The 216-nt window shown below is 40.7% G+C and overlaps 1 protein-coding gene across 1 annotated transcript in view; it reads right to left on the minus strand.

Annotated features, from left to right (window-relative positions):
- The window catches only part of LOC119592912 (glyoxylate/hydroxypyruvate reductase A-like), an 11,821-nt gene that overhangs the window by 3,908 nt on the left and 7,697 nt on the right, over positions 1 to 216 (minus strand). The gene's annotated exons all lie outside the window — the stretch shown is intronic.

The raw sequence follows: 216 nt of genomic DNA on the forward strand, positions 1-216 counted from the left end.
CACGGATGAAAAAAAAGATGTATAAGTAGATTAAAGGTTACTACGGGTCCAAATAGGTAAATAGGTAAAGGGAAGAAGGAATTGAAAGAGAGGAAGATAAGTGGAATGCAAATTATCATAGGATCGGGTGCACCTTGACTGGGTAAGAGCGGGGGGTGGGCGGGGGGGGGGTATTACCTTGTTTATTAATCCTTTAAGAAATGTATGTTCTTTCAT

The sequence above is a fragment of the Penaeus monodon genome, chromosome 31 (assembly GCF_015228065.2).
Source record: "Penaeus monodon isolate SGIC_2016 chromosome 31, NSTDA_Pmon_1, whole genome shotgun sequence".
Classification (NCBI taxonomy): Eukaryota; Metazoa; Arthropoda; class Malacostraca; order Decapoda; family Penaeidae; genus Penaeus; species Penaeus monodon.